Genomic DNA, 26801 nt, shown 5'->3' on the forward strand with positions numbered 1-26801 from the left:
ACAATTTTGATTAAAATGGATCCTGATACTGTGACGGACTGACAACGGTACTTCAAAAGGTGGGTGTTGCCTATTTTATTGTACAGTTATTTGTAATACAATTGCTCGCCGCTTGCCTTTGTTGATGTAACAATACTAGACGTGTGGTTATTCAGGCAGAATTTATATTTCTTTTTTTCAGGTACACGTGTATGGTATGTATAACTGACACAAATCAAAAATGCAAAGTTAGTGCAAAATTCTCTTTTAAAACTGTTTTGATCATCTTCTTATTGCAGCCAACATTCTTCTTCTTTTGTAGCACTTGAAATTTTTCACCTATTCCTTCATCTCTGCCTCTTAAATCATAGCACTCCTTGTCAGCATACCTTATGGTATGAATCCCTGAGCTGTCTTTGATTGGTACATGTCCATCATGACTTCCAGTAAGATTATCCTAATAACCTTGAACTTCAAGGTTCGAATGTGAGATAAGCATAACTTGTTCAAACCAATCCAAAATTCTTCCCAGGACTCAGTGGACTGGCCAATCAAGTAATAATCATGGGCAGAATGCTAAGGATTGCTATTGACATTTAAGTATAGTGGCACCTGAAGATATGAGTGACCCGCCTTGGTAACTAATAGCATCAGTGTTGTGGTGTTCTAACTTTAAGCAGTGGATATTTGAACACAAATGGTGAAACAACACATGTAGTACGATAATCACAGGTATATTAGTATGATAAGCACAGGTACATTTTCTTTGTCCTTTGCAAAGAATAATTAATATGACTCCTTTGAAAATCTCTACGTTTAGAATAGTTTCTACATTATATTTCACACAGGTAGCCAAGGTGCACACATCTGAACGAGCTACACAATATCTGTCACGTCAACTAACAGAGGCATAGACCATTCAGACAAATCCACTAATCCATCTCCAGACCTGTAGGGGGCAGAGAAAAAACAGCCACATCACAATTCACCAAACTTCTTGTCAGATGCCATATTGCCTACAGACCAGCATAAGACCTGGGGAACAAAGACGGGGAAGCCTGTTAGTGAAATAAAGAAAAACTAAACAGCAAAAGCAAAGAAAAGAAACCCAAAGACACTCCTCAGTTCCTGGTCACACACAACAGGTAGGAAATGCACTTGCATGCTTTGGTTCTAAGTTTGGTTAATGCTTAGTTTGTTTGAAATGTTTGGTTTGTTTGAAATGTTTGGTTTGAGCTACAATCTGTGTTTATCTTATCCTGGTCACACGCAACTGGTAGGAAATGGACTTGCATGGTTTGGTTCTTAGTTTGGTTAACACTTACTTTGTTTGAAATGTTTGGTTTGTTTGAAATGTTTGGTTTGAGCTACAAACTGTGTTTATCTTATTTTTGAATGGTTCAATCAATTTGTAGTTACTTATGGTTCATATTTTCCAAGTACATGTATGCAATTACTGAATTTATGTATGCAACTTAAAATAATGCAATGCTTTCTTTCTTTAAGGTTATCAAACTAATCACCCTCTTATCTATCTATCTATTGAACTATCGATCTATCGATCTATCGATCTATCGATCTATCTCATTTTTTACAGTATTATGCAGATTGTTTTGCATTCAGGATGCATGGTAGATTCAGGATGCTTAGTATATCAAATTAGATTTTGGTGGATACTCATAAATAGTACAGATAGAAGAGCAATGTATTTTCTTTAGTCATCTTTTAATCTGCGTAAATGTCAGCAACTGTATAACAAGGAATCTCTGGTGGAGATCTTTGCTCTATTGAGTGCAGGCTCGATGATTTTTTTTCACATTAGTCTGCAGTTCACTTTTTTCTGGTTTTTGGCTTGAACAAAATGCAATGTCTCGTGTTATCGCTGCAGTCTAGGTGTCTTGATCAGTGTAGATTTAATCTGTTGAAATGTTGGGGGGGAGAATCTGCCTTTGTCATAAAGAAATGCCTGACACAGCTCAAAGAAGGCCTGCTAAACAAACGTCACTCCAAACCTGATGGACACTCCCAGTGATCAAATCAATAAAAACAGTAGTCCTACTTTTTAGCCATCTTTCAAACATTACGTTTACTCCCTCACGCTTCTGCTTGGTAGCCTTTCGTCGCCTCTATTTTTCAACTGAGCCAGCATCACATGAAAGGACTGTCTTCCAGCACATTGACTGTTGAATAAAATATTTATTTATGAAAACTAAAAACATGTATTCACCCTTGACTGCAGATTCAGGGAACATTGACTTCTGAAGGACTTCGGTGCCACCAGAGCCCAGCCCTCCAGTGAGTCAATTATGATGGCTTAAAGATGTGTCTGACTTCTCTTTTCAACAGTCTTCTTAGGTCTAATTTTTCATCTCAGACACTTTTCATCTCCTGGTGTGCTGGAAACATCAAGAAAAAAAACACTCTGGGCCAGTTCTTTTTAACCTGAGTGCCAAACTGAGGTCAAGATTGACACATGAGGGTTTCTGAAGAAGTCACATTAGACTCAATCTGTCTGTAATATACAGGTGGTTGCCTATATTAAAACTCAATTAGGCCCTTCTTCCAGCTCTCCTTAAGATTTTCTTTTTGACACTTACACACTAGATGTGTTTCATGGCCTTGAAACTCTGTCCTTTCTATTTTTGTATTTTAATCAAAGGAACTCAAAACTTAAACACTTAAAATGTCCAATCCCATTTATTCCACATTTTCTACAAGATATCCTGTTCTGGTCAAGCCCGACTATGAATTGAGCAATTCTGCAATTGTTACCACCCAAACCTCACAGGATGATGACAAAGCACTACTTTTGTCTAAAAGAGGCTTCTCAATTCACTCAAACATATTGTCCTAGCTGCATGATGCCACAAGATGAGCACAAAATAAGTTAATGTATTCACTGAATAATATAGCATACAAAAAAACCTGCCTATATTGCAGGCATTCACAATACTTATTCAACATTGTGAGCACAGAGTCTTGGTCCAATTATCCTAGATCGCCCATGGTCATCCAGAAAGTCACAAGCTAGGTTGCCGCTATCAAAAATACTCAGGAAGTTAGAATATATTGTGACATTCAAATCATTGGCATGAAATTAGTTAGTTCTCTTATTAGGGGCCTTATAACTTGATACTTCCCTTTAAATCTGCTGGACCCTCAACTCAGCATCTTGACATTCACAAAAAGAACTAGAGCAGCGAACCTTTGGAGACCTCCTTGAAGGGCAAGCATGAGGCAAGGCAACCAGAGATGATAATGTAGCTGAGTGCAGAGGTACTTGAAGCAGTCAAGAACTAATTTCAGACCCAATCCTAACCCCTCTCAATCACTCAGTCATCTCTCCTTACAGCTTATGACTAACGCCAGCATGTCTGCGTACGTACGTGCGTGTGTGTGTATGTGTGTGTCTACGCTCTGTCTACACTCTTCATTATCTGCTCTCAACCCAGTCACCCTCCTTCCTCGCACTCTACCCCAAAGTGGTGGAGCACTGAGGGCCCTTTTTGTCAGCCCAATGTCACACAAGCTGCCCCCGCCATGCGCTTTCCAACATGATCACGATGTTTTCCTGTTAGTTTAATTCTCATCCCAGCTAATTATTATTTTTTGCTTATAGCCTACTAGAGCTCCCATGGGAGGCTCTTTAATTAATCATTTATAAATCTACACAGCCTCCAAGTTTATTAGTCTCTGCCTTTGGCGCTGGCTGGCTGGCTGCATTGGGAAACCGCAAATTATTAGTTACAGGAATGAGAGTCCCCCCCACCTCTTCCGTCCTTGTTTGCAACTGATTAGGGCCTCACACAGAGGTTTTTCCACAGCCCTGCCTGGCACTTTAATTCATTCAGAGCACCTGACACATTATTCACCCTCCCACCTCTTTTATTGCTTGGACCAATGTTTTTCTTCAGCTTGGCCACCAGCAGGCAAGTGAAAACAAAAGCTACAGCACCAAACATGGAAGGAAGGAGGAAGTTATTTCACTGAATGAGATCATTCAGCCACAGGCCAAGCTTTGGATAGAGGCTGATTTCCGCTCATTCATTTGGGATCAGGTGGTGGCAAAAGCACAGTGACAAGCACTAGTCACAACTTTAGGTACCCAAGATTAATTTAATGAGATCCAATACAACCGCTGAATTAGAAATTGTGCTTTTGGCAACAACAAGGGCACTCAGCAGAGCAGAAAGACCTCCCACAGGCTGAACAATACTCATTTGGATCGTCACCAAACATTACACTCTCAAGATGTTAGGTTTTTATCATTGAGATTTATGCGTGTTTTATGAAATAGGATGAGTAAAACTTTACTGTGCAGAGAATGAAAAGACACAATCTTGATTCAATGTTTTGGAAGGTGTGCAGCCGGTTACATCTGGTGTAGAAATAGTGACAATTTGATCAAGGGGAAAAAAAAAACCTTCATGCCAGATTTTGAAAATTGTGGTAGTATCGTGTAGGGCTGCTTTGTTCCATCAGGTGTGATTTAAAAGCACACTGAATTCTGCTGTTTACCAGAAAAATATGTACATTTAACTCTCATTTGGGCGCTTTAAGCGACAGGGAAGTGTGCACTTACAGTTGAAGTTGTTATGGGATTATCCAGGAAAAAGACTGACATGAAGGTCCTTTCCTTTACTCGTTCACTCATACACACCAAACGGGGAAGTCGTGTAAAAATCTGCATCATCCCGACATGAACGGCAAATCAATCACCTACCAAGCATTCGCCAGGCTCCACGTGGCAGCTTTGCACTGCCCCCTCAGTGTCGCCTTGCGGTCGCAATACCGTGGCCGGATGTTTGACAGCCCGTAACAAATGAAACACATAGTAAATCCATACAAATTCAATGTTCCAAACAACATTACCCCCTGTCATTTAGCAATGTAACATAAATAAAAGTATTTTTAGGATTTTCTTTCGAGCCAGCTTTTTTTCTGAAAATCAAAAATCCAATATATCAAAACAGAGTCTAGTTATTCCTACTGAGTGATATGATTTTGCGAAGGCTCTCAGACTTTGATTGGAACGGAGGCAATATTTCCATCAGTTTAACTGGAAAAATAGATTATTTGAATCAAGTGAAAACAGCGTGGGAGGTTTTACCAATGTCTTTGCACTATAAGGGATGAATACCTCATACTACAGGGTTCCTTCATCCAATTAGACCTCCACTAGCAGGCTCAACATTCCACCTTATCACTGCCTTTTTATCCCTTTTATCATCAAAGTGACTGCACTTTACTTAGGCATATAAGTAAAGCTTGGAAATTCATCCTGGAGAGATGAACTAATTACATTTTTAAGAGTCACACTGTGCATCTCTGGACAACCTGCCACACATGGAGCTGTGGTGCTTGATTCTGACATTGAACTAATGTGAGAGGATATTCATGCTGCATAGGCTGTAGAAATAATGGAATCTCATCCTCTCTGTGCCAAATTGGCATCACTGGAGTCTCCTCAATTCCCATAAGGCCTCAGATCTTTGTCCAAACACGGTGTAGTTTAGCACCTAACTGGACATTGTTATGGCTCATCATTGAGTTATTTGTTAATCAGCACAGGAGCGTGATTTTCTCGCAGATAACGCAGGCAACAAAAACGTAATCACGGGAAGGCGGCAAACGGGGAGAGGGAGCAGGCTGCACAGTCAAGGTAATTACATTGGCATCTGTATACATAGTGATGGCAATATGTGCCGGCTTTTGTCTGCATGAGTACCAATTACTTTTACTGAAATGTGTTACAATTTCCCTTGCTCCCCCTAACAGAGACGTGCCTATTAGGGATGCATGGGAAACTAACAAGATCATACTCCATCTGCAATGCCTTGAGCTGCTGTTATTGCTCTTCTTGATGATTAGAGTGACATCATCATCATGCGCCTAGTCAGAAATAATAAGCATCTTTATATTTAAACCACTAATCGTAGAAAAGGCTTCGGAAGCAAATGCAAGTAGTTATGAGGAAACCAGAAAGTTGATGTTCAATTAGCCATCAGTATGAATGCAGTGTTACTATATTTGAGTGGATTTTTTAGGTGTTACTTTAGTATTAGTATTCTGATGATTATCTATTATAGTAGATATCAGTGGAGATGGTGGTTTTAATTTTTAAAAATTATTGTTTTTAGTTTCCTCGATACACATTCCACTCTCTGTGGTAGTGTTGTCCTCTAAAGAAAAAAAACGTCATTACCATAAATGCACATTCCACTTGGTGCATCACTCATTTGGAGGGAACCTCAGAATGAATGTAAACATTCCTACGGTTTGAAAGTCTTCGGATCTTAACCTGCATCGATTGTTAAATTTCCACTTTTTTAGGATAGATTATAATTGAAGTAAACTACATTTAAAAAACAATACCAAGGTAAAGATTTATTTGTTTATTTGTTTTTGTGCTTCTGCAGAGCAATGGCTAATTTGTTACGTTTAACTAGCAGGACGGAAATTAGTAGTATCGAGTACTAGACATTTGTGAAAGTTAACCATTGCATCTAATACAGTGCAATGGGGTTTGGTGAGTCGGTCTCAGGGGTTCGGCAGAGCCTCCACTGCGGAGGTCCGAACACACTTGATTCATCGTGTAAATTCGTGATGACGCATATCTGAACTGGTCTCGCAAAGGCAATAGCAGAAATCGCACTGATTTGCAGGTATGTAATTTGTTGTGAGTTCATGCATTGTGATGGTTTTGTTCTTTGAACAAGGTGATGTTCATCACAACATCTTTGTCTTGAATTTGAAAAAAATATTTATTTATTTTCACCTAAGAGGTGAATGTGCATATGAAACTGGTGGGGTTCGGTACCTCCAACAAGGTCAACAACCATAATACAATGTTCAAAACTTCAAAATGTTTCGTTTTTTTCTCCGAGAAGTTACCATACTGAAAAGTAAGCAACAGCCAAGAATGATTCAGTTATGCCATTATTTTTGACAATATACCTTACTACAAATGAAACAGGCTTTTGACCTTGACTCTATGAAACATTCAACGAATCAATCTCAAGAGACTTATGTGTCCTTGAATGATTTCTGAGCAGAAGACAACAGAAACAAAGGAAGAGGCGATGACAAGGTTTCTCAGAAAGTACATCACAAAGCATCACTTTTACAATTACTACACTATGTCAAAGAATAAAAGCTCAAATTCTATCACTTTTCTAAGAAGTCAATAGGGTGTGTATACTGCATCTTTGTCAGTGCACAGCTATCAAACAATATGCCATCTGGTTTTCTTAACAGCTTCATATTCTATAGATTTCTTTGCTTTGCTTCACGCACTACACAGACACCATGGCTGCCTCTGAATGTCCGTCATTATTCCCTAACCCCTCATTGACTATATTGTCCTGCACTACATGGAGACTATATAGTAGTTCCCTCATTCGGTTTGTCAGTTCAAACAGGCAGTTTACTACTTGTATATGTTGTGTTTTTTGCTTATTTGGACCTTTTTTTCTTTTTTTTTTTAAACTTCATCAATTAGGGGTTTAAATCTTTTGGTCGAAAGCTACTATTTGTGACTCAAACATTTGTGGGAGGAACACAAACACAAAAAATGCTAGTAAGTAATCAAGGCTGCATTGTAAGATGGCATTGCAATCACAAGGCTCAAGCATTCACGTCAAATATCAACATAACTCCTAATGTAAGAATAAAATTAGATTATAACACTATGACCTCGAGTCTACTGAAAATATTATGGGAAAATACAGAGGGTGCTGCTTTTGTGTCCATCCTATGATGCGTTTGATTTCTGGTCAACGAATCAAAGCCAATTTGATTGTGTCCAGTGACTTTGTATATAATAGTTTTTTTGTTTTTTTTGTTTTTTTTTTTAACGGCAAGATGAAATAATCTATTTTCTTGTTTTCAAAGTCACTGTGTTTGGCTTTAAAGCTAAATAAATAAATAAATGAATAAATAAATAAAACTGATCATTATTTTTGTTTTCAGCTGGAGTCTAAGTTCATTGTTTTATTCTGCTGTTGTTTTGATTAGATTTTATTTTGTAAAATTGCCCTGCTTCTGAATGCAGACTAAGGGTGCACAACCAGAATAACTAAAAGCAATATCCTTTGGGCTGCTGCTTTCTTTGAGCGTGTGCACTGTACACACCTCCTCCATTATTTCTTGCTCTGTCTTCCATCTCTCCGTCGCTTTGTTGAACAGCTCATTACGAACAGGTGGAATATTGAAATCTGTTTTATGAATGATGCTGCTTGGTGCCTTTGATTTGTTCTGAAAATAATGAAACTCTTATCATCCGTGCAAGCTATTTGGTTGTTGGAAATGGCTGAACCACAAACCGAACACATTACAAGCCACAATGTGTTTCGCAGGAGATAGACTACATGTGCAAATGTGTTATTCTCAGACGGCTTCTTTGAACACCGATAGACACAACCTTCAGCATAGTTTCATGAAGTGAGTTCAACTGAGAGTTGAGGACGAGCCTGGTAATTATCATGCAGTTAACTGGATGTAACATCATTGATAGATGCAATGGTAATGTAGAATGAAATTTAAAAAAACAGCAGTGTGTAAACAATTTAAGAACTAACTTTAAGAATACACGAGGAATCAAAAGTTGGGATGAGCATGAAAAAGTTGGTTCAAACCTTTGTGTACTACAAGTGTACTTGTATACTCCAGATCCCTCCAACATTCCAAAAACTTAGGTTAATTGAAAATTCAAAATTCTACATAGAATGGAATGTGAATGGCTGTTTGTCTATATGTGCTCTGGAATTGCTGATGGCTATTTCATAGTATAGCGTAGTCAGAGGTCTGCGCTGTGATTGGTCAGTCTGTATTTATAGGGTGTGGCAAAGGTCAATTGCTCACTGAGAACAGCAAAGCTGCTCCAGTGTGTCACCAATGGTGTGGGCTCTCATTTTAGGTTAATTGTAAATGTCAAATGTGAAAGACGTACAGCAATAAAGAGTAGGAAGTGTGTTATCGAAAACCAATAGGAAACCAGTGTGGATGTAAACTGGTAACTTGGTGTGAGTTGGCTTTATACGTCCATCGCACGGGCAGGTATTGAGTCCACAATAACAAGCATCTTGGCAGATTTGTTTTTTAAGTAGAAAAGAAGAAAAGCGTGAGCATTGAGTGATTGGTTCCTCATGGCTGACTGGGAGAAGAAGACAGAGAAACTTTAAAGCTTAGGATTTGTGACATGATGTCCAGCGCATTGGTCCTAATCTGCTCTAATGGAATCATGATTTCTTTCACTTAGAGATGAAAGTCACAGTGATGTAGGGCTCAGACATCATCCGAGGGTCGTGGCCATCTTAAAAAAAAAAAAAAAAAACACCACATATGAGAACTCGCTTTGTTCTCTTTGAGCCTTTTCGGAAAAAAAACAGGCTGTCAAATAGCTTAAAATATTTCTGATCCTTTTCGTTTCACTGAAATTAACCTAGATATCCGAAACTTGAATGGATTAAAAGGAGGAAATCATGGCTTATTTTCTTGTCATATTTGAAATAATTCCCCAACAAATTTGAGGAAAACAAATTAGCGTTAATATGACCAAGAAAATTATAAAACTCATTTGATAGTCACAGGAACGAATTGTAAATATCTCAAAATAACAATAATATCAATAAAAAAAATAACCATAATAATAATAATTAATAATAATAATTCAAGTGGACGGCTCGGTGGCACACTGGTTAGTACCCTGTGTGGAGTTTGCATGTTCTCCCCGTGCCTATGTGGGTTTTCTCCAGGCACTCCGGTTTCCTCCCACATCCCAAAAACATGCTTGGTAGGCCGATTGAGCACTCCAAATTGCCCATAGGTGTGAGTGTGAGTGCGGATGGTTGTTAGTCTCTGTGTGCCCTGTGATTGGCTGGCAACCGGTTTAGGGTGTCCCCCGCCTACAGCCCGATGACTGCTGGGACAGCAGAAAATGAATGAATGAATGAATGAACGGGTGGATAATAAAAGCTGCTGCAGTTTCTATTATACTACTATCACTACATCACTACATATTATAATGCAAATACTAGACTAATTATATTTTTAGTAAAACAATAGTAACATAATAGACTTGCTGTCACCAATATATTAACTTTATTATTTTTACAAAACTTTTGTGTGTAACCCAAATTATTTGAAGATCCTATATTTAGTAAATTCTCCAGAATTATACATGCCTTTTGCTCCCTTTTGAAATGCTCCTTCTATGTTGCGTGAAAATCGCAATTGGAAAAACTTTACTTTGGATGTACCTGTGTGTATGTACACACACACACACACACAGACATGCACGCACGCACGCACGCACGCACGCACGCACGCACGCACGCACGCACGCACGTATAGCACAGTCGGAGCTACATCAGGCAGAAATGCCCTGCACGCCTCTTACTTAGTCCATTAAATGATAAGTACACTCCTGGAAAAGGGAATGTAAGACAAAACATGTTTTGAAGAAAGGTAATTAACTATGTATTGCAAAGGAAGGTGCGTCAGTATTTCTGAAAGCATACATATACAAAACTTGGGACCTTTGATGGTTCTTGGTGTCATTGAGGTCCATTACAGTGAAAGCCTAACATTTTTATAATGGCTTTCTATTAGCGGCCTTGGATGAAAGAATCCCTGATATGCTACATCTGAACTAATGTGTTGTGTCCTTGCAAGGACGTGGAATTTGTTTTGTGAATTGGCACTTCCCCAAACATAAGCTTCCCTTCATTAGTGGCATGCATGCGTGCACACATGGACACACACACACACACACACACACACATGCAGGCACACTCACACACTTACACGCTGATTGCCATGTCAGTGAACAGTGAGAGGCCAGCAAATCACCTCGTGACACCATCCAAAGCGAGAGAGCCTCATAACCTTGTAAAAGACAATTGGCGAGGCCACAAATTAAATGAAGTAGGTAAAAAAAAAATGACTCCGGCACCGGCTTAATAAGAAACAGGCGTGCCCCAACTTTCACGTTATTTACCCACCCGACTAAAGTACAATGCCAATTTGGTACCTGTGTCCAGATTGAAAAGAAAATGACTCACTAATCTGTTTAGTTATTTGGAATAATTGGGTCTGGTGCCACTGAGGGAGATTTCCTTGACTGTTGAAAGTGTCTGCTAGTAGTTCAATCCCGGCCCCTTGGTATAATTACTCTGACAGAGCTGTGGCCACAGGGCCTGTGAGCTGGGCTGCTTTTTAAACTGTAAATTATGAAGGATTAGCATTTATGAATTTTAAATCAGGACTGTGGTAGGAGACACTAAAGCTGCTTAGTGATTGCAAACGGCAGCGTCTAAGCAGGCGGCTTCAGCACTCACTCCGAGCTGGTGTGTGTGTGTGTGTGTCTGTGTTGGTAGGTGTAGGTGTGTGTGTGTGTGGCTGTTTATTCAAATTTGGCTCTACACAAACACTACATAAACACTCGGAACTCTCACTATTTGCTTAAAGGGAATAAGGATCTGACATCTTAACATCAGCTTCATTCTCGACTGCGTGCACGTGTGTTGTGTGTCATGTGTCTGTGTGTTTGTGTGTGTGTGTTTGCGTGTGTGTATGTGTTTGTGTGTGTGTTTGTCAACTCATGCTGGGTGCATCTCCCCTGTCACTCCTTCTCAGGCTGGGATTCTGCTTCCCAGTGGCGTGCCACACTATGCGGAATATCCAATGGGCGATTATGTTAATGTGGGACTTGATCCATGTTAAATTATGCATAATGGATTGATGTGGCACAAAGTCATCAATTAGACGGATATCAGCACTAAAACAGTGTGACGCAGCATAACATTCTGCCTTCACTCCATTTTGTTTACGTGGAAACAATGTTTCAAAACTCCAGAGTGTTTGGTTGCGTGTATGCGTGCCCGATGACCTTGCTTTGTTTCAGATTTACAGCCATCATTCTCTTCATCGAGGTGTCAGTCCATGACTGTAGTGTGGTGATATTCCGAGGTGGGCGAGGCTACGGCGCACGGGGCTCATATCACACCTCTCGGAGCTGTCTGCATCGGCACCACTGGGCCATGACCTCCAGCCTGCAGTGTTAACTGGTTTAGCCAGGTGGCAATAGCAGGGTGGGGGGGTACAGGATTTGGTGGGCTGTGCATTAAAATCACCTCCTGTGAGCTGATGAACCTGGGACAACACTTTCTCCTTAGTGAGATATCACACATACACACTTGTTCAAATGGCAAACATACAGTGACGTATTGTATACTATTAGAAATCTTTTGCGTCTGTGATGTTTTACTGGACTGTTTTTGGCAGTACACACGCTCTACAGTAAAACTGGCATTGTGGTGACTCTTAGAAATGTGAGGGCAGTTTAAAATGCTCTTCATTCCTGGTATTACATGATTAGATATTGTATTATTTTAGTCCATGATATAGGATGAAGATTGCTTGATATACATTGCTGCATTTTCAAACTGGGGGGGAATTGTTCACAATTATATATGATTCCAAATGTGTGTTTTAAAGTTACAAGGTATATCAGACCCTTGCCAAAACCACCCAAAAATGAGTTGTTGTATGCAAAATAAGGTGACTGACTGGCAGGTCAATGTATCTGCACAGCTTCACACTTTTTAGTTTGAAATAAATTTACATTAGTGTCTGAAAATTTTCAAAAGAATGGTTTGGTTGTGGCGTAAAGTTAAAATCTCAGCATTGTTGCTATTTTGCCTTATTTAAAAAAAATACGCTTCTTAACTAAAAAAAAATGGTATCTCTGATATTTACCCATGCTACTAGCCACAAAATGGGCTGTGTACAATTTTCTGTTTACATTTTGGCTTCTCTTTTTGCTGCATAGCTGTCCTCATGTTCAAAATCGTTACTTTTTGGTTTTTGTTTTTGTTTAATTCGTCCTGCTTGAGTTAGCACCACGTGGTTACCATCAGGGGCGCGGTGACCATTGGGAATTTCGGGAAAATGTCAATTTTGGGCCGGTCCGGGTGTATCATGGCTGCCATTCAATTTGAGAAAAACTGTTGAATGGACCATATTTGAAAAAGGCCCAATCTCAGCCTTACAGTGACAATATGATAAAAAAAAAAAAAAAAAAAGTGACCGTAAACCTTTGAGAATGGGCCTCAAAGTGGATAATTTTGCAAATGCCCACATAATCATTACAAGCACTCTAAATAGAATAGAAACATTGTGCGAGTACATCACAATCAGCATAACAATGGGCAAATGCAGGTCAGTTGTTGCGCATGTTCTGCTCAAAATAATAAACTTAATGGCCCTTCTCCAGTGAAGTGCCCATGACGCAAATGTATTCATCCACTATTGGAAATGCACTTTTAGGTAAGACCAAGTGCACAAGCAATTGGTGCACATGCACATGATACTCACAAGGCACAGCCAATGTTTTGACAGCTCAGTGTGAATGTGAATTGTTTTGACAATTCAAAGAAACAAACACGAGGGGCTCTACTTTCGTAGACAGGCACACGTAAAAACTGGCACATCTTTATTTTCTTCCCGGGGCAAGTATAGCTTACCATGTTTGGGAATTATGGCAGACTACATTTTACCATGCTGGGCCATCCAGCAGACTGAGGCTGTTTCTATCACATGCTCCTGCCAATTTGGTGTTGTGACGGACGTGGATTTGGTGGTTTTGGTGGTTTTGGTCAAAGTACTGGCAGACAGATTGTGCGCTCCACTGATATGTGAGGTTTAAGTCATCACATCTCATTCATATACTATGTGACAACATCGTACAGGGTGGAGGGACAACTGTCTCTGGTAGAATACGTTCCGTTTGCAAGTAATGAATTCACTGTCGTATTCAATAGGGCCCATCCTATATAAATTTTTGTGGTGGCGGATGCTAATTCCAATCGTGTTGTGATACTGAACTGCATTTATGGTTTTATGAAAAAGTAAGATTCTATCAGTGTGTAGTCAGCAACACTGGCTGATTTTTTTTTTTTTTTTTTTTTAAGAAAGGCCTGGTATCAGCCAAAACAACCGGCCAGGTGATTAATGTTTGGCACTGAGGAAAGCTTGAAGAGACTCCGCCTTAGCCAAATGTAGCGTAATTGTGTTTAAAGATGTTCAATTTAAAACAATAAGTTGAAAGGCAGAGCCCCGTGGCACCTGGGGCATGCCTCCGAGAGCTTTTTATGAAATCTCACGTGTTAGTTTAGTCCTGCAAAGGATCCTCCACTGCACTCTGAGGCATAAGCGGATACAACTTATTGATTTTCTTTCAAGCCAGATTGCATTGATTGCCTCGGATATGGCAGACGAATCCAGCTGGTTGCGCGTCCACCGGGACAAAGTGGGGAGGCCGACACGGAGCAGCGAGTGAGCACGCCACTGTGGGGGGCCAGGCTTCATTACACCAACTAAGAGCCCAATGGCCCAGTGCAACCCCCGCCCAACTCTCTCCATCCTCTACTTAGCTCCAAATTAAACAGAGAGCTTTTTAATTATTTATCAATACCATGCACTCATCGTGGATCAATCAGCGTGAATGGTTTTCAAGCATAATGAAGGACACCGCTTCAATGAACTTGTGAACATTGATCGTGATCTTTGCCTCCGCGCCCTAAGTAAAGATGAGCGGTGGCGACAACAGCGGTGTTGGTAATTTGGGGTTTGGGCGAGGATGAAGTGGAGCACGCCAGGAGCTCTCTCCTGCCTGAGCACACGAGTGTGCTTCAGTAAAGGCAAACAGTATCCGCGCTGAGAGGCCCTCTCGTCCGCCGCCATTAATCAAGTCCTTAAAGAGGACACCTCATCTTATCATCACCTCACACCGCAGTCACAGAAGAAGAGGAGAGGCTCCTCCCGGAGCACCACGCGTCTCCTCGGAGGACACTTCTCGCAGCAAATTACGCAGCTTCCCATCGCTCTCGAGCTTTCGTAAAGTTTGATTCATTGTGTTTTTCGGGCTTCGGGATGAACTGAGCAACCTTAACTTTCCCTCTCCGACGCCATATTTTCTGCACGGGTGCATGGTGTCAAGCTGAGTGAGGGGCTATTCCACGTGGAGTTATTAGAGACACACAATGCAATCTAATTTCATTCCGCCACATTCAAGCGCTGTGAAGTCAATGTGGCAGGCCGGTAAATAAGTCATAGGCTTCGGGCTTCAATATGAATTAACCCTTTGAGATGACTCTTTGGTGATATTCGAATAATATCATTGCCGTTTGCTCACATTTCTGTCCGTTGAAGAGCTTCCGGTAAATGTAAGTGATATTGAATTTGGAACAAGGCAGCGTAAAGCAAGAGACTATAATGAGATTCTTATTTCATCCTTATTTGATACGTGGTGGGGGTGGAATTGGATTATGGAGGACTTATTTGTATGTGATATTGAGCACTGCAAAATAAATTCACAGCTATTCAAATTGAAATCAAAGCTAGGTGCATCAGATAATCCTTTTCAAGATAGTAGGAATTGACAGTCCAAACCCACACATGCACACACTGTGGAAAAAAAAAAATGTTTCCTCGCGATACATACATAGCGTAGCCAAGAGCATCTCAAGACTTTGTTTTGTTTTTTGTTTTTTTTAAATATTTACCACTCAAATGTTCTTGATTTTTCTTCCCCTTTCTTGGCAGCATAAATAGTTGCATCCATATTCATAGGAAATTTGACTCAGTGTCTCTGACTCATCTTGTCACAAAGAGTCTTAGCTAAAGCGCCTTCCCAATGGCTCAGTTTGTCGCTAGATCAGGAAACCAGAATTTGTTTTGAAAGCCAGAGCCTTTTGAGACGTCAGGCTGAAGGAGCCTGTGACGATGACGTTGCTACGCCACCGTGGCTCCAGCTGCTCATAAATCTGTTTGAAATAGCTTATTTGTGAAGGAATGCTGCGACGTAAGCCTGAAAGAGGGACACGGTTTTAGTGTGAAGATGAGCGGCGGGGATCTGCCATGGAAGATGTGATGGTGTCACTGGTGAGGTTGTGAGAGGATCTAATGTGAGAAAGGATGAAGAAGAAACAGTGGAAGGTGCTGTCGATGCTATGTAACCTTGATGTGAACCGAAAATAGATGAGACATTTCCTTTGCAATGCAGTTGGCAACTTGGCTACAAACAAGATGTCCACTCTGGGGCCGTGTGAGTGCAGAGGTGAGCTCTCAAATTTGGCGGCCCGTTCTTCATTTCCACCATTTGTATGGCACTGGAGTGCTTAATCCATTCATGTGTTACAACTGGGAGCAAGTATTTTGGAACAAGGGGACCTTTATGAGAGCATCACCTTATGCTGCCATGACAAACCTTTGTACATTATGCAGTGTGTTGAATTTTTTAGAGTAGCCCCAACACTTACTCTTCGTCCACCACGAGCAGGCCCATAGACTCGGGAGGACAGGCAGGAGGATGTTGTCCGAGAGTTTAAACATCACAGCATTCACCGTCATTAAAATTTCAGCTCCTGTTTGTTTATTACAAGTCCACACAGTTGTCAGCAAAATGTTGTACCCCTGGTCAGTGTTTTACTTTGATATCTCTTCTTCCTATAAATATAATGATTTGTATTCATAACAGTAAAGTAAATTGTACTTTAAAGGTGTAGGGAAAGCCTTTCAATTATTCCTTACTCTGAAGCACAATGTAGCATTTTGTTGAGGTTAAAGAAATAAATGAGATCTTGGCATAGACACAACTTTGTTACCATAGGCCTGCATTCAAGAAACAACACAGGCTGCAGAAAGTCGGGGATGCAAGCCACATCCACATGAAGAGAAAATAGGGCGAGAAAGTGAGCGCGAATGAGTTCATCTCATCAGAGACGAGGCAACAATTGGAATCCTCAGGAGCCCTCTGCTCAAACTTTGTTCCGTCTCCCAGTGTGAAGTAGCCGGCAACACTTTGAGCAGCCCACACCAACGAAACGGGGGAAAAAAAGTTATTTGGGTTATAACGAGTGACCTTTCCGCGAAGCAGCCAAACATGCATTTTTATGCCAGGGCATAAATAGCTGAGCTACATAACAATTAAGGTAACCTTTCTGTTTAAATAAGAGGCCATTGCTCAGAGAAGTGAAACAACATGAATGATAAATTATTTCTGCAAACCGGTGGAAAGAATAAGAAGAAAAAAGAGGGATGAAGTGGGGGAGAGAGCACAAGTGTCTTGTCTCAATTGTAAATCCCAGTTATAATGCCTCGTTAAAAAGATTTGGGAAGGCGAAACAGAAGCAGACTCAGTCTCTTTTTCTTAAAGGTAGACAGGTCTCAGTGGGATTCATTAATGTGTGTCCCGGCGGTAGTCTTCCTCTTACAGCACAATCGCCTGGGTTAGCACCAATCCCGGAATTACACCTAATTGGACAATTACTCAAACTCAGAAACCTCCTGCAATAAGCCAACAAGGCCGCTAATAAACACCTTGTCTTCTAATAAAAACAAGGAAGTCATTTGCGTCGCCCAAGAGGCCCAATTTTTTTTCTCTACGCTACATTTATTTTCAAAAATAATTGCATGTGCTATGAATGAGAGTATAAAAACAGAGCCAAGAAAGTGGTGTCTACCTTAGGCCCTGTGCTGAATTCTGCACCTGGGGGACAGCTCATTTGTTCCAAAGATAAGCTCACTGCACACCGCACGACTGTAATATTATTACTGTCCTGCTATAATAAAATAATTACACTTTTGTCTTACTTTTCAACCAACCCCCGCAGATTAGACCGATGCTCTAAATACAATAGCTGGAGATAAACATGGATGAAACACTAATTAAAGACAACACTTGTAATAGAGTTTGTCCTTATCCATTTTCGGTCCCTGTTTTGACAGGCGGACATTAAAAGGCTGGAGATAATCCTTTGAAAACAAATGAATTACAGATGACACATGTCTACATATCTTCATCTTTGTGCTATAAAAGTCATTCCATTTTTACATTTGACCACACGGTGACCTCGCGACAATGTTCAGCGCAGGGTAAAGTTAGCAGCCATTTACACATCTTGCTACGGACACTCAAACGGACAAATGAATAAATAATCACGGGTGACCTTGCGCAAGTGGGCACAGCAGTGTCACGCCTTTGCTCGCAAGTGATCACCAAAATGGGAAAATGAGGGAAAACAGGAGGAAACAGACGATCCACAATCGGTGGACAGTGACAAATGGTGTGGAAAATACAACACAGGCAGCCGAGGGAAGAAAAGAGTAATACTCAAAAATAATTAACTGGATAAATATTGGAGAGCAGGCTGACTAATTACTTCACACGTCTCACTGCGCTCACATTATTGTTACTGTTGCCGTTAACCCTTTCCCATGCGGTGCAGCTCCGCAGGGAGCCGGAGTTGGTGTAATAACTTCATTTAGTTGTTCTATGCAAGCGCATGGTTGAAAACAACTTATCTTTAGACATGATTCAGAAGAATTATATAACTTTACAGTGTTCCAAAAAAAGAGTCATCAACTGCTACGTTTTCTAATTATATCCTAACTACACACTTTTGGCAAGGCACATAGCATTTACCTACAAACAAATCATTAAAATATATTAAAAACATATGAAAAAATGTGAAAAAAAAATTGGTTACAGAAATAAAATAAGAATACAAAATCAACTTTTTGAGCTTTCAGCCTTGTTGAAATGCTAGTTCCTCACTACCCTTTTCCTCTATTCATTCATCTTGGAGCCTTCCTGCTCATTCCTTCTCTCTAAGCATCTGCCCCGCCCGACAAAGGAAAACTTTCCGGCACCCCCCTGTACTGCCCCTGCAGACTAAACACGCACCCGGTTTCTCAGAGCAGCTGTCCCTGCAACTTGAGTCGAGTTGGCTGTTCTGATTTGGGTGAATGAAATAAAAGATATAATGTTTCCAGTAGCTTCTGCCATATGCTCAATTACTAGTCATTGCTGTGTGGTGCACTGAATTAGTATTTGACTTGCGTGTTATTAAACTAGCAACCAGAATAACTCGTATTTCATAAGACATTGGATCACCATTATGCCAAAGGTAATACAGTACATAATCGTATATGCCTACCATTAACTGAGGAAAGCTTAAAATAGAATGATGCAGCGATACGACTTGGTGGTGGCCCACTGGACCTGAAGTCATCTCCGGAATGTAATTTTTGTTGCGAAAGGTTGCATGCATTTCAGCGACTCGGAGACTCTCCACGCTTTGCTTTTTGACCATGAAATCTAGTTTCAGAACCCAGCAGACTGCAGTCAGCTCAGTGATGTTTGGCCGCGTTGTTTGGTGTGCAGTAGGCCAATATCTTGTGAAATGCAATGCTGTACCTGAGTACAAGAGTGATATGGATATTTTTTTCAAACAAGCCTGAGAAAACCATACAGTTGGTGAATAGAGCCCATTATTTCACAATTTCTGTTTTACATGTAGTTCACGGAGTGTAACTGGTTATTATCAGATGAGTTCCAGCCGTATCAGAGCAAAAAAGTGCATGGTTATGAGTACGCTGCACAAGTGCAAACAGTTGTGGGGTAAAATGTCACTTGGTTTAGAATGAGGAGGACCGCTTGTTCCTTTCTGCCAGTGCACTTTGTGACAGGCGCTCCTCGAGAAAAGTGGCAAATCTGTTCGCACAAGGACGTTTCTCCAATAATCTGCAAGGCGGTGGTTAATGACAGCAGCTGTGAGGCAGGCATGCACCACTTCCAAGCTGATTTAAGTTTAACGAGCCACTCCAGAGTGCTATTGATTCAAATCTATTTTTGACAGGATACACTGTGAGCATATATTAAATGGATAAGAACACCTCTTCGACACTCGTAGAGTATTGCCATCTGGAGGAGAAGACATTAAGGAAAGAGATGGGGTGTCTTTTCTTCGTGATGCGACTTGATTTTTGACACTGTCTTTCGACCAAGAAACACGCATAATAGAGTATTTGTTCCAGATGCTTTGCACTAACAGACTTGCATACAAACAGGCATCTTTTGAACATTGGATATTTTGAAACTCTTTTTAATCAGGTTAAAAAAAAAAAAAAGTGTTGCAATGACACACGGAAAATGAATGTCTTTCTCTTTTATTCTTCTTCTACAAAAGATTTTTTTCAACAATTAAAGTAATTAAAGCTCACAATAATGACATAATTTGTGTTTGAAGATTGCTTTCTTCTAAAACAGCATAAATAAGCAAGTTGTAATTGTAAAAGCATTAGTAAGACAGATGGTTATGATGATTGAATTGGAGTATAAAAATTAAAGTAATTGTTTTCATTGGTAATAAAAACTGTTATCAAAACAGCCTTGTTCCTCCTAAAAAACAATTTGTGTTTTTTTTTAAAGATATTAAAGAAAGGACAAAATGTTTGAATGTTATGGCTTAACTTTCAGGCTATAATTTCAGTTTAGAAGAGGCGGAATGAATTGTGCCGTTATGTATGATGGGATTTTTTTCTTTAGAAATAGGTACAATGATTTGATTGCGATATTAACATTTGCTTAAAGGGATTAATGCAACTGTCATTTTATTTCCTCAATTGGCCTTGTCATGTTATTCTTGTTTCAAAACATAAGGAAAGCCTCTGTCAGATAACACACATTTAAAGTGAACTTTTCACTAATGTAATACACAAACGCATGCACTCAACAGTAGCTGAATCCTAACAAGAGTAAACATGATAAAATAACAACCCACTGCATGACATGAGCTCCGTGATCCTGATGGCTGAGCGAGGCAGCAGAGGGTTACTGCAAAGAGCAGATGGTGCATGCTAAATTTCGGTTCCGTACTGTCACTTTTATGATCTTTAAATATTTTTTCCTCATGGTAGGTTGTGTGAAATTAAATTTCAAATGCCTGCTTGATTATATGCATGTATTTTTTTTCTTTGAAGAGGACGATGACAAATGTTTTGAAAATTTGGAATCTGTTTTCTCCACCAAGCCAACTGACAGCTTCCTAATGCTGCCACATTAAAGTGGTTTTCTAGTGCGTGTGATGCAGCTTTAACTAGGTCCCCAGGGCATTGTTAGTTATCATTGCTTACTGCTGGAGTGAGCCCCGGTGAAAGCAATTTTAGCTTTCCCCCGAATCAGTGGTGCAACATGAGAGATGGCCAACGAGAACAAACGGCTCACTACTTTCCTCCACCGATCTTATCTGTAATGCGGATCTCGTCCCGAAAGAGGCGCAAACGCAACCCCCACCCTTTAAAAAAAAAAAAAAAACGTGAGACGGTTGGCCCCAGGCCCTCCCAATTCATGCAGATATCCTTAAATTAGACTCATACTGATGCACCAAAACATCCTCTCAGGGCATTAGACGTGAGCACTTATGCCACAGAGTGTGTGGGAGGCTTTCTGGATACGAGCAGATCAAAATACATGAGAATGCCATCATCAAGTCCCAACACTGCCAAGTTTCCCGTCTTTGCCATCAATGCACTCAATCCCAAAGGCAATAGGCAAGGTTATTTACATTCAAGGAGTGTAACGAAAACCGATTTGAATTGGAAAATCGGTTTTGATTGAAAAGATGCGAAAATGATTTTTTTTTTTACCTGCTGTCTGCAATGCACTCACGGGTCACTTCTAATTAGCTAATAATTAGAAGTGCCTTTGAGATTTCCTCATTTCCCTTCCAAATAGATTATCATCAAGCAGCATATTCAGTCAATTAAGTAGATGCTACATTGTGAGATATGAATATTGGTCAAGCTCTCACAGCAGACAACATGCATGTAAACAGCAAAATATGTAAACTTCATAACAGGGTGGACATTTTTCACCAAAATTATCACATTTTCTGAGATATATATAATTGTACTGCTGGTATGTGTGCAAATGCTTGGCCACTCATAAGACCTCGGGGTTTCATTATTCGGCTACATTTTCATGAATGGATGACACCAAAGGCACTTTATAGTGTTGTTCAATCTAAAATGCATTATGTGAAATATTCATGTAAGTCCTCAGTATCATACTAACAATCATCAAAATGAATGTATTGATTAACAAGAATGGCAATGAGTAGAGCACAGACCTCCACCACGGCAACCGAGAGCCAGGAAAAAAATGAAACGATAAAAGCCCTGAAGCTGACATCAAGCTTGTGTCTTTAAAGGTTTCGTACACGTTAGATCTGGAATAGTCGTACGGACACTAAAGTTTTTGTTAAAACGATGTAAAGAGATTTTTTAAACCTTTGTGTACTCAGCAAATGGGGCGCCTTTTGTGTGTTTTAGGCCGCGAGTGGCTGAGTGAATACGAGCCATGCCTCAGTCAAAACAACCAATTTCTCTGCTTCTCTGAACTGAATCCAAATGTGAAGGAATCAATTAATCTCGGTGAGGACAGTCCTTTATGTGTTTTATCCACCAGCAAGCAGGAAGCACGTCTGGTGTCCTAGACTTTACAGAGAACACACACACTAGCAGAAGCCACAAATGACGATGCCTATTTTCATATTATAGCCTAACTATAAATCGCGGGTGCTTAATTGCTCATCATTTCCCAAAGCCGTAACATTTAGATGGGTGCACTGGTCTCAGTCAGGAGGCCCTACATTATGTAAATCAATGTATGTTATCATTTTGTGCCGCTGCAGCTGTAGACAAGACACTTTAACCCGTGCCAACGTGCTAATGGGAAGAACATCTCAGATGGCGAAGCTTGATTGGCCCTGTCAAGAGTCAGGTACTGACACTTTTAATCACGGGCTAAACAACTCAAGGTTTTGTCTCTGGGGTTTTCATTTCTACAAAGGTTTTGCCTTTGTTTTGCACCACTTTAAAGATCAAGGATTGACAAAGAGGCTCTCACATGTAACTAAATGAAATAAGCAACATAAAATAGCTTTTAGTATAATGCAGCACATTTGTATACTACAAAAACAATACCAGTATTGAAAGACAGATGGACTGTGTTGAAATGACTGTGAAAAGCATAAACCATAACAGTTAATTTGGTGCAATCGTAGCTGCCATCTAATACATTTCTGTGTAAAGGTGAGAAAATTCTGAAATCACAGCTATCTCTATTTAAAAAGGGAATAAATACAATGCATTCTAAAGTCTACTTCTTTATGAACACCGGGATCTGGTTCAAATTTGCGCAGGGGTGAGCTACACTGAGTTTTGAAATGACAATTACATGCTGTGTATTTAAAAGAACCACATATTTGTTTTCAGAAACTTAACATGGAGTCTTAACATGGATATTGGTGACTGTTTGACTTGCTGAACTTTTTCCTACTACTCCTACTATGTACTTCTACTACCTTAGTCTTACTACTTTAGTCACCATTATGTTATTTCTAGCAGTCCTTCTACCAGTATCATATGTCAGATAGTCCACTCGGATGAAAACAAGAGTGAGAAAGTGTCTTATTACCACTACACTGCCTACAGGCATTCTTGCCATTAGGGATTACACCAAGCATCGCTCATACATTAACTCAATTTAAACAGCTGATCAATACAGGATATATTGGCGGGCTCTCCCAAATCAGAATCACAACATGACACTAACTATGTGGTTCACCCTGTTCTTTCTTTTACGTACCTTGTTTCTCCATTGCCCTGCTCTGATAAAGTCACTGCAGCATGTAAGGTGGGTGTACCAGATATTTTCCATGTTTTTTAATGGTTGTATTGGACAGGTAAAAGAAACTGACATATATACATATACTATATATATATATATATATATATTTTTTTTTTATATATCACTGGACTGCCAAACCTCTCACCACAATATCACACTGATGTGAGCAACACTTCATTGTCTTGCTGATATCAGATCTTTAAATGCGAAACATGTGCCGCCGCATGTGCCAGCATCTCATATGCAGAGCATTTAAACTTTAATTTTGTAGAACTGCTTAAAACAGCTGGTGGTTTCGGTATGCATATCCGTGTTTACTGCTGATTATGTGCACCAGAAAAAAAATAATCATTCTTGGCACAGCAGGTCACGAGTGAGCTTGTGGAGGTGGATGATTAAGATGAAAACACATTGTGTTGGATGGAGGTAAGTGACCTGCCACTCTGTTCAGATAAGGCTCCAATTAATCCAGAGTGAATTGCAGTAATGTAAAATACAGATAATTACTAAATCACCAGGCTGCATAGCTTTGATAGATTTTTGTTACTCAGTGTTATTGCTGCGAGGAATAAGAAATTAAATGGGTTATATCACAGCATTTTCAGATGGATTACAACTGCTTTTAAATAACCGCAAGAGCAATTTCATCAGCCCTGCAATTCGAGAAGCCACTGACAGGCGCTGCATGATTCAAATTGAACTTGCTCTCATCATTTTAATAAAGCGCTTCAGTCTTCACCCCCAGCGGGCACACACGCGCACAAGCACACATTGGCGCATAGACTACACAAACAACTTACGCTAAAGGAACACACAATATCAACACAACATTTATAAACCCAACAGAGTATTGCTCCTGTTTTGGAAATGTGTTTAAATCCTCTTAATAAGTAATCTGGGATTTCATTTTATTAGATTTTTTTTTATACTCCCAAAGAGTGAGTTGTAAGTAAATTGATGAGACAGAAACCTCAAGTTCATTTAATTTATATAAGTAGGTATGTCAGTCAATGCACTAGCTCACCGTCTTGAGACTTGCTTGCAATCGACTGATTCACCTTTCGGTTTACCAGTTTAACAAGCGTGACCTTTGATCTAAAGCTCCCCAATGGCCCTACAATGAATTATCACATAATAGGAACTAACAAGATGTCATATGTAAATTGAATTTAAAATACAAACACTCTCATTACAGTAAAATAAATGTCTTTCAGGATATGCAAGTAAACCGGGGTGTGGACCCTTTCGCCAAATGTCCCTATGAAGTAGACAATGTCAAACAAATCATGCTGTTTGCCGCATTTGAAGCAAACCGAGCCTACAACAGAAACCAGTGGACAAGTAATCAAAGGCACGTGATGAGAGATTTCATGGGTGGTTATCTCAAGGTCCTTGCTGCACACTTTTGTGTGAGATTGTGAGCAAGTGGCGGTGCCAAGCGCCAAGGGCTGCTGCAGAGATTGCTCTCCTTTAAAAAGCATCCTGGCACCGAGCCCCCGATCCAAGCCAAGGCCCGACTCCGTGAGCATTCATTATTGCGTCAATTAGAACAAACATCTCAACCTCCCCCAGCTCTCATGCTTTTAGCACAATTTGGCAAGGCTGCATCCAGCCAGTAAGATGAGACATGCCCAAATTTGATGTCGTTATTCAGTTCACTATCTAGACTTTTTTCCAAAGTTCTCCCAGGGCTATTGCATGAAAAGCTTTTAAATGTGCGTAGGGAGAAACTGGCAGCAGTATCAACAAAAAGTGGAGGAGGTTGCTAATCTGTGCTCTTCTTAAACACAGTGTTTGAGTTAATGCCTGACAAATGTCTAAGAAATATACACAAATGTATAAAAAAAAAATAAACAAGTGTTGCATTCATGCATGGCATGGGGAGTCCAATACTTTGCTGATACCAAGCCACATAACTTGTTCAACTAATTTAAAAGGGTCCAGAAAGTCTTTGTTCTAATCTGAAGGACATATCTACTCACTAATTTTATTCAGAGTAGGCTCCAGAATGCCATTATCTTATTGATGAAGCACACAAAAGGAATCGATACACGCGAGCTGATGGTAAATATTCCACAAAACCGTGTGAAAAGAGGCTGCCAGTTTACAGGAATCAAAGTCAAGTGATTTATTGGAGTGGAGACTCGGACAAAGATACACGGGAAACACTGCGGGAGGCGTGTCAGCGCACTTATGAGGTGTGTCAGACAAGGTTCAGGACACGTCTAATTAAAGATATATTTCAAATCTAATCTACAAATTGTAAGGTTGCCCTCATAAATCAATCAGTACATCGACAAAGAGATACTAAGACGTTTTCCTCGTTCAGTGCGCGAGAAGAGATGAGAAATGAGGGCCCTTTAATTCCAAAGGGATTTTTAGGAAGGGGAACATTGTTTCGATTTGAACTAGAGTATCTTTAAAGCCATTCTTTTGTGATGGCAGTTCTGGAAGTTTTCTGACACATCTTGCATGAGTTCACAAAAGATAAGATGTTCTTAATTCCTCCACAAATCTACAGTACTCCCTAATTACTGAAATACTTAATTTTAGATATGGAAGAACTTTCGTATGATTTCTTACAGGAAAAAACTGACATACAATACAGAACCTGAAAACTAGTAACCAGTACTAACCAGTAGCAGGGTGTGGATTACTTTACCTTACATAATTCATCTCCTAATACCAATTCTAACTTTTGTGACTTCTGTGCATCTGTTTGACAAGACAAGAGTTGTATTAGCTGAATTAGCTTCCTAATTACACTAGTCACAACTAGATAAATAAATAGCCAGCAAAGATGACCAAAATAAGTTTGCCATTGTTTCATTGTGGTTCAGATTGACCTTTTTGTCCAGTTTAGCAGCTCAGTCACTTATTCTACTGCTTCTATGAACAAATGGGCTCTACGCATTTTGCATAGCAGGGTGCAACATTTTATAAGTAGGAATGAAGAGCTTGTTCAAAACATGTTTTGCAGAGGAAAGCTTTGACTCTCCCACCACATCCACAGCAGGGTGTGCATAAAAAGATGCCACTTGTGTTTTTTTTAAAGACACATAAACTCAAGAGGTGCATTTTTCATCCTATGTTTGGTTCAAAGAAGTTCATGAATGACAAAAAAGAAGCCACAATGTGATGGATTTGCACACTCTTCAGGTTAAACAACAAAAAAGAAAGAACAGAGAGTAAATACTGAAACAAAATATTATTGCCACCATTATTGACCAAAAAAACAACAGAGTCTCTTGTCATATTAGTGTTCACATTTGTTGTATGGAACAAA

At 39.9% G+C, this 26801-nt stretch overlaps 1 long non-coding RNA gene across 7 annotated transcripts in view; it reads left to right on the top strand.

The window, feature by feature from the left end:
- Positions 1-662: 662 nt before the first annotated feature.
- LOC148400523 (uncharacterized) overlaps positions 663-26801 on the top strand; it is a 44979-nt gene continuing 18840 nt past the window's right edge. For 2 of the 7 annotated variants that reach the window (XR_015857739.1, XR_015857738.1), the window contains exon 1: positions 926-1124. This is a non-coding gene — a long non-coding RNA (uncharacterized LOC148400523). Of the gene's footprint in view, positions 1125-22155; positions 22258-22517; positions 22607-23878; positions 23942-26801 lie in introns of all 7 variants that reach the window. The other 5 variants (XR_015857740.1, XR_015857741.1, XR_015857735.1 and 2 more) reach the window with 5 other exon arrangements.

Source organism: Syngnathus floridae, chromosome 3, assembly GCF_059516105.1.
Source record: "Syngnathus floridae isolate MCC-2025c chromosome 3, RoL_Sflo_1.0, whole genome shotgun sequence".
NCBI lineage: Eukaryota > Metazoa > Chordata > Actinopteri > Syngnathiformes > Syngnathidae > Syngnathus > Syngnathus floridae.